Source organism: Canis lupus, chromosome 22 (genome assembly GCF_048164855.1).
Source record: "Canis lupus baileyi chromosome 22, mCanLup2.hap1, whole genome shotgun sequence".
NCBI classification, from domain to species: domain Eukaryota; kingdom Metazoa; phylum Chordata; class Mammalia; order Carnivora; family Canidae; genus Canis; species Canis lupus.
Window position 1 is genome coordinate 9,072,136 of NC_132859.1, and position 11,863 is coordinate 9,083,998.

Genomic DNA, 11,863 nt, shown 5'->3' on the forward strand with positions numbered 1-11,863 from the left:
TCAAAATAGCACCAGTTTACACTTCTACTAGCAGAGTGTTAGACTTCCAACTGTTCTGTATTCTCAGTATCACCTGATATTGTTAGTCTTTTTTCATTTCTTTAAAAGTTTTTCTTTTTTTTTTTAAGATTTTATTTAATTATTTGAGACAGAGAGAGAGAGAAAGAAAGAAAGAACAGAGGGGAGAGGCAGAGGGAGAAGCAGACACTGTGAGAAGCAGGGAGCATGATACGGGGCTTAATCCCAGGCCCCTGGGATAATGACCTGAGCCAAAGGCAGATGCTTAACCAACTAAGCCACCCAGGAACACTTGACGGGTAGTCTTTTAAAAAATTTTTACCCATTTTGATGTGTGTAGAGTGATATCATATTTGGATTTAATTTGCATTTCTTTGGTAATTAATGAAGGCAAGCACCTTTTAATATCTTTATTATTCATTTGCTTATCCTCTTGTGAAGAGATGATTCCAGTCTTTTGCCCATTTTTCTATTTTCTTTTCTTTTTTATATAATTTTTAGGCATCTTTTACATATATGAAATATAAGCCCTTAGTCAATTATATATACTATTATCATCTTCTCTACCTTTGTGTTGTGATTGTTCACACACCTGAAAAGTTCTAAATTTTCATGTAATCCAACTAATCAACTTTTCTTTTATGGTTAATGTTCTTTATTTTTACTTAAGTAAACTTTGCTGCCCTAAGATCATTACTATATTCTCTGATATTATTTTGTTGAAACTCTATTGTTATCCTTTCATGTTTGGATCTGTGATCTGTTTGGAATTAATTTTTCTGTGTGGTATAGGAAGGGTTCTAGTTTCATCATTTTCCATATGGACCACTAATTCTTCCAGCACAGTCAAGTCTTTTTTTTTTTTTTTTTTTTTTTAAGATTTATTTGAGAGAGAGAGGCAGAGGCAGAGGCAGAGGCAGAGGCAGAGGCAGAGGCAGAGGGAGAGGGAGAGAGACACTCAAGCAGACTTCATGCCCAGGTGGAGCTAGACATGAGGCTCCATCTCACCACTCTGAGATCAGACCTGAGCTGAAACCAAGATTTGGAAGCTTAACTGGCTGTGCCACCCAGGTGCCGCTAAGAAATATTTAACCACTGTTCTACATGCCACATTCCCCAGATTGTGAGTCTGCTTCTGAAATATTATTCTGCTCCATTGGTTCATATTTGTCTATTTTTGCAGCAAGAGAAACTACCTTTATTATACCTTAATAGTAAGTTCTAATGTCCAGTAAAAGAATATAGAGTAGTATCCCAACTTGTTTCCTCCTAAAGACTGTTTTTGGCTATTCTTGGCCATTTAAATTCATATGTCTTTGATTACATCTCAGTTAAGGTATTTTTAATTTCGGCCTGATTAGATCTCAATTCTGCAGTAATGAAGTCTCTAGAATCCTTTATGCTTTTTGCAGAGCCACCAGTAACTTTATAATTGTACTTCTGAATTGAATTTTTAACATTATATTTTAAAAAAATATGGAATACTTCACGAATTTGTGTGTCATCCTTGCACAGAGGCCATGCTAATCTTCTCTATAGTGTTACAATCTTAGTGTATGTGCTGCTGAAGCAAGCACTCATATGCCTTTGAGAATCAGATTGACACACAAAAGTTCTGCTGGAATTGTCATTTGCATTGCATTGAATCTAAAAAGTAATTTGGGGAGCACTCATATTTTTAAAAATCTTAAGTCTTCCAGTCCAAGAATTTAGATTTATTATGTTTTTCTATATATTTACATATTCTTTATTTTTATATATGTATATATATATATATATATATTATTTTTTGGTAGAGAAGTCTGCTATACTTTTGTTGGCAGATCTTCACTTCTTAGGTACTAAAAACCTTTTATTTTATTTTATTTTTTTAAAAGATTTTATTTATTTATTCATGAGAGACAGAGAGAGAGAGAGAGGCAGAGACCCAGGCAGAGGGAGAAGTAGGCTCCATGCAGGGAGCCTGATGTGGGACTCGATCCCAGGACTCCAGGATCACACCCTGGGCTGAAGGCAGTGCTAAACCGCTGAGCTACTGGGGCTGCCCCATAAGCCTTTTAAATCTAATATAAATTAATATTTAAAAAGTTTTATTTTCTAACTATTGTGTCTGATTTATGGAAATAAAATTGATTTTATAGTGATTTCATATCCAGTGCTCTTACTAAATTCACTTATTAATGCTAAAGTTATATACTCTTCTGAATTATTTGCATGGAGAACTATGTTAGTCATGTTCTCTTTTATTGTTTTTTGGAAAAGTCTGCATAAAATGGACATAATTTATGAAAAGTTTGAAGGAATTCACAGGTGAAGCATATCTGATCTTGATATTGTCTGTGTGTGTGCGTTTTAATATTTTATTTATTTATTCACGAGAGACACAGAGAGAGAGAGGCAGAGACATAGGCAGAGAGAGAAGCAGGCTCCCTGCAGGGAGCCTGATGTGGGACTCCATCCCTGGACCACGCCCTGGGCTGAAGGCAGGCACTAAACCGCTGAGCCATCCAGGGATCCCCTGTGTGTGGTTTTTTAATAATGATTTTAATTTCTTTGTTAGATACAGAAATATCTGGATTTTCTGTTTCTTAAATCAATTTTGGCAAGTATGTTTTATTTTCAGTTTTTGTTTATTTTCAGAAATTTGTCTATTTTCTACTTACTTTGGGTTTAATTGCTTTCTTTTTCTAGCTCTTTGAGATGAAGCTTAGATTATTCATTTTAACCCTTTTCTTTTTTAATATGTATATTTAATGCTATCAGTTTCCTTTTTGCACAGTATCACTGCATCTTACACATTCAATTTAAAATATTTTTTAATATTCAGGGGGATCCATGTGGCTTTGTTGGTTAAACATCTGCCTTTGGCTAGGTCATGATCCCGTGGTTCTGGGATTGAGCCCTTCATTGAGCCCTGTATCATGCTCCATGACCATTGGGGTGCCTGCTTCTCCTCCCTCTCCATCTGTCCCTCTCCCCTTTCCCCACTTGTGCTCTCTCTTTCAAATAAATAAAATATTTTAAAAATATAAAATAAAATATTTTTAAATTTTCATTGTGATTTCTAATTTGACACAAGTATTATTTGGCAGCACATCACTTTGTTTCCAAACATAAGATTTTTTTATTGCTTTCTAACTTAATTCTTTTATAGTCAGAAAACATCTGTATGATATCAATTTGTGAAAATTTGTTAACATTTGTTTTATGCACTAGTGTATGATTAATTTTGGTAAATGTTCTGTATACACTTGAAAATAATGTATATTCTGCATTTATTTGATGCAGTGTTCTCTACTTATTAAGTAGATAAGTTTGAGGTGGAAATTTTATTTTATTTTATTTTATTTATTTTATTTTTGAGGTGGAAATTTTAATTTACCTTTGGGACAGACCATTTTTGTATTTTGAGGTACAAAAAAAGAAACAAAAATTTTAAGTGTATTTAAAGCAAATATCCAAAAAAAAAAATAAAAAAAATAAAGCAAATATTTAGTCATGGTACTTGGGAAAGCCCTTTATAGAAATGGTCTAAATGCAGATATTCACATGAGAAAGTTGTATTCTGTTGGATGCTATAAATTGGGATTATCTTTATCATATCTCTGTTTTGTGAATTATGATTCTTATAAAATTAATATTGAGGAAAAAAATTATAAGGCCTTTTGCAGAGTTGTATTTATTTTTCTTTGATCAGTTGACTGTAGAAGATGGGAGCTATGTGAATAGTCTAGGAAGGCTAGGCTTTTCCTGGACCTTGGTTTGTAGTCTAAAATGGAATAACCCAGGTTTTGAGAAATATAGTGATGTTGGACTACAGTGCTCTAACGTCTTGAGGGAGAGTGAGAAGCAAAGGGCAGGGCTATGAATGACACCAAGGATAAGGTCATAAACTTGATTTGCATTTTTCAGTGATTGGAAAGATGTTCCCTTGAAGGGAGTACTGTCTTTTTGTTAGTCTTGTAATTGAAAATGAGCTCTTGGAAAGTACTACCTCTCCCTCCTTGGGAGGCACCCAAAGGGATATCTTATCATCTTTCTTCCTTTTATCAGAACCTATTTTTAAATTGTTAATATTAAAGCCTTAATCCCTCCTTAGTTGGCTCTTGAGGAAATTCTTTCATTTTTTTCTCTTTACTCTTATATTCCTAGAACTTATGGGTTTCCTGTCAAAGGGGAACTTTTATATAATATGTATTAGTATAATGAATCCCATAAGTTTAATGCAATAAAATTTTGTTTTTCATTCATGCAAAGACCAGTGGGGGTTAGTGGGAAAAGGAAGGGAGATCTCCTGTATGTGCCTCCTCCAAGAGTTAAATCAGGGGATTATTTTTCTAACTCTCATGTGCCCCTTCAACCTCAACATTTTTCACATCTAACAATATAGAGAGTAAAGAGAGTGTGTGAAAGATTTCAGGGGCATTAATGGGTATCTAATGGTAAGGACTAGATTTGGCATTCTTTATTGACTCAATCTAAGATACATGGTCCCACTTAGATAGAAGTGTGTGGGAGCTGGGAATGGGAGTTTTCTTGTATGCACAGGAGGAAAAAGAGATGGTTTGACAAACATTATTTCCATTACAGCATATGCTTCTTCCCATTGTTGGGATAATTGCTTTCTCTTTTACTGGAGCAGTAATACTGCAATGTTTATGGGGAAAGAGACCATCTAATGAATAAGGCAAAATACACCAAAAGATATTTCAAAAATATTACTCCCATTACCTTTCTAAAGCCCATGTTGTGGTTCTCTGTTGTTCTTCTTGATCCTTAGCTACTGTAAGTCTGTATTTTGATTAATAAAGGCTGGTTCATTTTTGTTCTCAGTCTCCTAATTTGTAGAATGGGACCCTTATAATAACTGATCTGATAGATACGTAGTTAGGGGTAGTAAAGTGATTGCTAAGCCTTGAGAAAAGTAGTTCAAAGACATTACTTTCTTAATATATTACAGTTTCCAAATACAACACCTTTGTTGGCCAAAGTTGAACAAATGTTGAACAAATGTGAATGTTAATTCACAAAATGCTTTGCAAAGTAGGGTATGTTTAGCTGAAAACGTTTATATTATTTTGTATATATGTTAAGAGTTATACTTGTTGGGGTACCTAGGTGGCTCAGTTGGTTAAGCAGTTGGCTCTTGGTTTTGGCTCAGGTCATGATCTTGGGATCCTAAGATTGATCCCTGTATTGGGCTCCATGCTCAGTGAGTAGTCTGCTTCAGGATTCTCTTTCTTTGTATCCTCCCCCTGCTTGCTCTCTCTCTAAAATAAATAAATAAATCTTAAAAACAGTAAACGAATTATATTTGTAAATGGATATTCTCCTTGGAGGATAGGATAATCCTACTATAGGCTTGAAACTTCAACTAACTACTAAATATCATCATGCTAAATATCAACATAACTACCAAATATCAACATGCAATAATTTGAAATATCAACATATAAGAACTATTAAATTAAAAAAACATTGGGTGGGCAGCCCCGGTGGCCCAGCGGTTTAGCGCCATCTTCAGCCCGGGCAGGATCCTGGAGACCTGGAATCAAGTCCCATGTCGGGCTCCTTGCGAGGAGCCTGCTTCTCCCTCTGCCTGTGTCTCTGCCTCTCTCTCTGTGTGTCTCTCATGAATAAATAAATAAAATCTTAAAAAAAAAACAACATTGGGAAAATGGTTTCAAATAGCCTAAACATGTCTAGGATTATTTTAGAATATAAAAATAACGTAAAATTATGATTTTGTATTATAATTATGCTACATAGTTATATTTTATAATTTAAAATTGTTTTCCTTATTATACATATTATAATTATACATATTATAATTATAATTATATAATTGTAATACCAGCTAATTTATCTTGAAACATTATAAATTTATAGTTGATGTTTCTTCTTTTCTCCTCCAAAAATTATAGATTATTTTGCACCATTAAATTATTGGCCTTTAATTTTTCATTATTAGAATTTTATCAGAGGATTAATGTATACTTTTAAATGTTTTTGCATCTCATCATCACAAAAATATCAAGCAGAAGATGAATAATGGGAAAATTGATGTTAATGTATTCTGGCTCAGGATATATGTTATTATTTGACAGCTATGTCCAAAGTAATGGAAACTGGTGCTCTCTTACATGGTGACTTAATTTTTATGCCTGATTTCATGTCACATAAAATATTTCCTGTAAATATTTCCTAATTCAAGGTCATGCATTAAAAAAATTAACTAGCTGGGAGCCATAACAATAAATGTGATTGAATATAAGTTTTAATGGCTTAAAAGCAATAGTTAGTGTTCTTAGTCCTTTCTTCTTTGGAAATGGCTAATTTTATTCATCTCACATGTTTTTCTGGAATATTTTAATGATTATTTCTTAGAATCCTGTTAATGCTTCATGAAAGGTTGAAATACATTAGCAATTATCATTGGTGACAGAGGTATTACAGTTCTAGAGAGCAACATATGGTTCTGTTATGTCAGAAATAGAAAAAAAAGACAAGGATGAATTTTTTCCTATACAATAAACTTTTAATTTTATACGTGGAAGTAATTTCTGCACATCTGCTATTTTTGGGACTAGGGAAAACATATACATTTAAAAGTTAGAGCCTCTTTGACATAATTTCATCATGCATATTTCATATACATTAGTTTTAATAGGTCTTACAATACAGAAAATTTTAGAATGGCCTTGAAAATAGGAAAACTATATAAATAATCTCAAATGAAATGTTTGAGGTCATTGGAAAATGAAATGCTTTAAGGAAGCCAGTTCAAGATGGCAATGTAAGAAGACCCAACTCACCTCCTCCATGGAATACACCAAATTACACCTATTAATAGAACAATTCTTCCTGAAGAAGAACTGAGGGCTACTGAACAGCTACTGAACAACCAAAGACAAAGGGAACCCCTACCCCTGATGCTGTGAAAGGCAGCAGAGAGGGAAAGCACTGAGGGAACAGGAACAGATCTCTTTGGTCCTTGGGCACAGAAAAAAAACATACAAACAAACCATGATTTAACTAGCATATAAAAGAGAGAACACTAGAACTCTGCCAAGTGGTGGAGGAGCTGTGGAAAAGCTCTCCGGGTCAAAGGGACTGGAGAACAACACAGTTTACAATTTTCCCCCACCCCACTCCACCCCACCCCCACCACCCCAACCTTAAAAGCCTTGACTGGAGCAGAGTGGGACACCATAGAAGGTGGATCCAGTTGTCTCAGTAAGCTTGTGACTTCAGTGAGTCTAGGGTCCATAGGCCCATACCAGCCCTAGCTGCACTGGGACACAGAAAAAAGAAAAAAGCCATAGTTCAAAGGGCTGAGGTACTGCAGGAACACACTTTCGCCCTCCACCTTAGAAGCCTAGACTGAACAGGACCTAGGTGGCATAAGGGGTAGGTTCAGACACCAAAATTGGAGGGTTGCCAGGTCTGGTCGTTAGAGAGAGCTTTCAATGTCAGTGTGCCCAGGGTCACCAAGCCTACACCAGCTGCCCTGTGGTATTGGGGCACAGAAACAGCTGCAGGTTTTCCTCTTGTTTTATTATTATTATTATTATTATTATTATTATTATTATTATTATTACTACTACTTTTCCCCCTTTATTTTCTCTGAAAAAAAGCTATGGTTTAAAAGAGTGACTAGCATCCAACCAGCAAAAATCACCAAGTACACAAATCCTGTATAGGGCTCACCATACAGAAGATAACTTCTTTGGCTTTAAGGGAAGTAGTCATTTGCCCAACCCATATAAACAAACACAGAAAGTCAAGCATATAGGAAGACAGAAGAATATGCTCCAAAAGAAAGAAAAAGAAAAAAAACTTTAGTAAAATAATTAAATGAAACAGAGATAAGCAATATGCCTAATAAAGAATTCAAAGTAATGATTATTATAAAGAACCAATCAGAGCTGAAGAATATAACAACTGAAATTAAAAAAAAAAAAAAAACCAAACATGCTAGAGGAGTAGATTAGAGGATGCAGAAGACTGTATCAGTGGTCTGGAAGAGCAGGTAATGGAAAACACACGAGCTGAATAGCAAATAGGAAAAGAAATGAGAGTAGATTGAAACTGCTTAGACAATATCAAGTGAACAAACATTTGCATTTTAGGGGTCCCAGAAAAGAAGAGAGAGAGAAAGTTGTAGAAAATTTATTTGAAGAAATAATAACTGAAAACTTCCCTAAGAAGGGAAGTGTCCAAGTCCAAGAATCCCAGAGTTCCAAACTATGTACTCAAGGAAGTACATAGCATGGCATATAATAATTAAAATGTCAAAAGATAAAGATAAAGAATCCTAAAAGCAGCAAGAGAGAAACAAAAAGTTACCTACAAGGGAAAACCTATAAGACTGTCCGCTGACTTTTCAGCAGAAATTTTGGAAGTCAGAAAAGAGTAGTGTGATGTATTCAAAGTGCTGAAATGGAAAAACCTACAACCAAGAATACTCCATCCTGCAAGGTTAACATTCAGATAAATATAGAATTTCCCAGAAAAACAATAGATAAAGGATTTATCACCACTAAACCAGCCTTACAAGAAATGTTAAAGGGATTTTTTAAGTGGAAAAGAAATGGCTATAATAGGATATAAGAAAAATGTGAATAAATTATGCAGAATATGACAACATATAAATAAAATGTGGAGAACAGAGTAAAAAGGGAGAAGGGGAAAAAGCAAAAGAAAAAAGATTTTTTGTTATATTCTTTTTTCTTTCTTTTTATCTTTTTTAAGAATGTGTTTGAAGTTAAATGATCATCAATATCATTAATCAAAATCATTAATTATTAATCATCAATATCATTAAAATAGACTGCTATTTACTTAGGATTAGTTATATATGAATCTCATAATAACCACAAATCCAAAACCTGTGATAGATAGACAAAAATAAAGAGAAAGAAAGAAAGTCAAATAGAACACAGATACTTACTGATCACAAAGGGAGCAAGAGAAGAAAGGAAAAAAGAACCACAAAACAACCAAAACCATATTTTAAAAATGGCAAAAAGTACATATGTATGAATAATTACTTTAACTGTAAATGGTCTAAATGCTGCAATCAAAAGACATAGAATGGTAGAATGAATAAAAAATAAGACCCAGCTACATGCTGCTTACAAGAGACTCATTTCAGACCTAAAGATCATACAGACTGAAAGTGAGGGGATGGAAAAATGTTTATGCAAATGAAAGTGAAAAAAAGCCAATGTAACAATACTTACATCAGACAAAATATACTTGAAAACAAAGACTGTAACAAGAGACAAAAAAGTACATTACATAATGATAGATCAATCCAAGAAGAGGCTATAGCAGTTGTAAATATCTATGCACCCAACCCTAGAGCACCTAAATACATAAAGCAAATATTAACAGACATTAAGAGAGAAATTGGTGGTAATATAATAATAGTAGGGGACTTTAACACTCCATTTACATCAATGGATATATCATCTAGAAGGAAAATCAATAAGGAAACAACGTCTTTGAATGGTACATTGGACTTAACAGATTTATACAGAACATTTCATCCCAAAACAACAAAATACACATTCTTTTCAAGTGCATATGGAACATTCTTCAGAACAGATCACATATTAAGCCATTAAACAAGCCTCAATAAATTTAAAAAGATTGAAATCAAACTGGAAAAAACACAAACATGGGAGACTAAACAACACAATGCTAAACACCCAATGAGTCAATAAAGCAATTAAAGAAGAAACGAAAAAAATACATGGAGACAAATGTACCACACAGTGGTACCAAGTCTCTGGGACACAATGTAAACAGTTGTAAGATGGAATTATACACCAATACTGGCCTACAACAAGAAGTAAGAAAAATCTCAATCTAAATTTATACCTAAAGGAACTAGAGAAAGAAGAACAAAAAAAAAAAAAAAGCCCAAGGTGAGTAGAAGAAAGGAAATCATAAAGATCAGAGCAGAAATAAACGATGTAGAGACTAAAAAATTTGCCAACTCACTAAGTTGTACACCTGAAACTAATGTAACATTGTGTGTCAACTACACTCAAATTAAAAAAAAATGATAAAATGCTTAATACTTTCCCTACTTTACACTTATTCAAGTTCTGCTAGTTATAAATTCTGCCCATTTTTCTCATTCTTGATGAGGATGGGATCCACTGATACAGCATTTCTTAGGATGTGGCTGGTTCTTTACAGTAGAGAAGGAGTCCTAGGAATTTTTTCCTAAAAATTAAGTTTTGGGGTACACTGATTATAAACAATTGAAAACAAAATTTACCCATTAATAATTACCTAGTTTAAAAATAATTGCTACTCCAGTCTTTGCCCAGTAACTGCTGTAGATATTTTCATCAATCTGTTGACATGTTAGCAACTGAGTGTTCCTATCTTATCTAGAATGTCATCATTCTAATTTTTGAAGAGGAATGTCACCCAGCATATGGTTGGTCATTAAATAACTTGAGCATAATAATCAGTTCTGTTTTAACTGAATGGTGACCTACAGTGGGGCATTTAATCTCTTGAAAGCTTAAAGCTTAGTTTTCCTCATTTGTAAAAAAAAAAAAAAAAAAAAAAAAAAAGATTAAAGTACTTGTTTGGTCCTTCCACTTCTAAAATTCTATGAGTCTATGAAATTTTCTAGTATGGCATGCAGTTTCAGAGTTCTCATATTAGCTAGGAAGGAAATGGCTTGAATGGATGGTTGTTGAATGTCTCCCTGTCATCCATTCCTCCCTTCTGTTAGCTTAAATTGTTCTGATTTTGTTCTGTTATCTTCTCATCCTCCACACCACTATGCAGAAACACACACACACACACACACACACACACACACACACACACACACCACATGCATCAGAGCAGTCAAGCCCCTTGGACTGTGAATGATTCAATAATAGACATGTAAAATGATTCGGGACAATGAGGTATCTCTCAATGAGAGATTTCCGGGAAACTTTTTCCTTCCATCATCGAAGTGAAGGAAAGAACTTTTGAGGAAGATATTCAATTGGACGTGTAAGAGGAATGCTGTATCTCCCGTTCTATTTTTGGCGGTGGTCCTCTGAGGAAAGCAGTATGATTAAGTTGACTCTAGAAAGTAGAGCAGAGAATCAGGATTCTTGATGACATCATTAAGTTTCCGGAGTAGTTAACATTGGAAAATCTTTATATTTTTAGAAACTTCGGATCTTATTATTGTTTGGCCAGTTTGGATTAGGTTTTCTTACTAATGACAGTTGAAATATCTGTATACAATGCATTGTATTTCATTAGAAAATACATGTGAAAGTGCATCCAGGAAATAAGAAGTGTTATAGAAACTCAAGGGCTTAATTGTTTGATGGAACTACTTCTCTGCAACTAATGTACTTATGTAATTTATTTATGTAAATATATTTGTTCTCTAAATATTTATTGAGAGTTCGTGTGTTGCTGGGCATCACATCAAGAGGTTAGCGTTAGGACACATCCCAAGTGACTGAATTCCTCAAGGCCACTTGGGAGAATGAAGCAGAGATAGATAAAAGAGCAGGAATATTGGTTTTTAATATAACTAAAAGACTTTCTTACACGCCTTTTAGTACCTTGGTAAAAATTTTTGCTTCTTGGAAAGAGACATTTAAAGTTAGAATATGCTACTCCTAAGACAAATGTCTTAGGACATTTCCAGCTAAAAGTGAGCTATTTTACAATTCACTGACACTGTTTCAGGTAACAGAATGAGTGAACTATTGCACATTCATCATTGCTGTAGGAAAATTCAGATCCTTGGGCAAATAGTGTCTGTTGCCTTTTAGTACATCCTGTCTGAAATGAACACATGCTT

The 11,863-nt window shown here is 34.1% G+C and overlaps 1 non-coding gene across 1 annotated transcript; it reads right to left on the minus strand.

The window, feature by feature from the left end:
- Nucleotides 1–1,488: 1,488 nt before the first annotated feature.
- LOC140614547 (U6 spliceosomal RNA) lies at nucleotides 1,489–1,595 on the minus strand. Its single transcript, XR_012015385.1, has one exon. It is a non-coding gene; the product is annotated as a U6 spliceosomal RNA (small nuclear RNA).
- Between the last annotated feature and the right edge of the window lie 10,268 nt (nucleotides 1,596–11,863).